Source organism: Morone saxatilis, unplaced genomic scaffold (genome assembly GCF_004916995.1).
Source record: "Morone saxatilis isolate NCDOM2014 unplaced genomic scaffold, NCSU_SB_2.0 Contig10, whole genome shotgun sequence".
Lineage (NCBI taxonomy): Eukaryota > Metazoa > Chordata > Actinopteri > Moronidae > Morone > Morone saxatilis.
Window position 1 is genome coordinate 10745149 of NW_023339652.1, and position 328 is coordinate 10745476.

A 328-nucleotide genomic window follows, 5' to 3' on the forward strand; every position below is an offset into this window, starting at 1 on the left:
TGTGTGGAGGGAGGGGGGGCATGTTTAAACCAATAGGCGCAGAGCAGCGTTAATGTCATTCCTCGACGCTTTAACTTGCTGCCAGAGCTGCGCAGCACTCAGCCCTGGTGAACGTCGTCATCTTTATGTCTTTACCCATGATCATGCTCTGAAAGACTTCATCCATCGAGCTGATTCAGGACTCGAAACGGCACTGAGTTGTGTTTGTTTGGATGCAGTCAGCCCGAATGCCTCCAGAGCCGTGATTTTATTCTGATAAAAGGAATATTCAACGCCGACCCGGGCCAAGTTGTTCTTCTGTGAGGTGAGCGTCAAGTTTTTGGCTATT

General features: G+C 49.4%; 1 protein-coding gene across 1 annotated transcript in view; it reads left to right on the forward strand.

Annotated features, from left to right (window-relative positions):
- The first annotated feature begins 81 nt into the window (after positions 1-81).
- prickle1b (prickle homolog 1b) overlaps positions 82-328 on the forward strand; it is a 28142-nt gene continuing 27895 nt past the window's right edge. The window contains exon 1 of the mRNA XM_035672685.1: positions 82-304. The gene's annotated coding sequence lies outside the window, so the exon portion shown is untranslated. The remainder of the gene's footprint in view (positions 305-328) is intronic.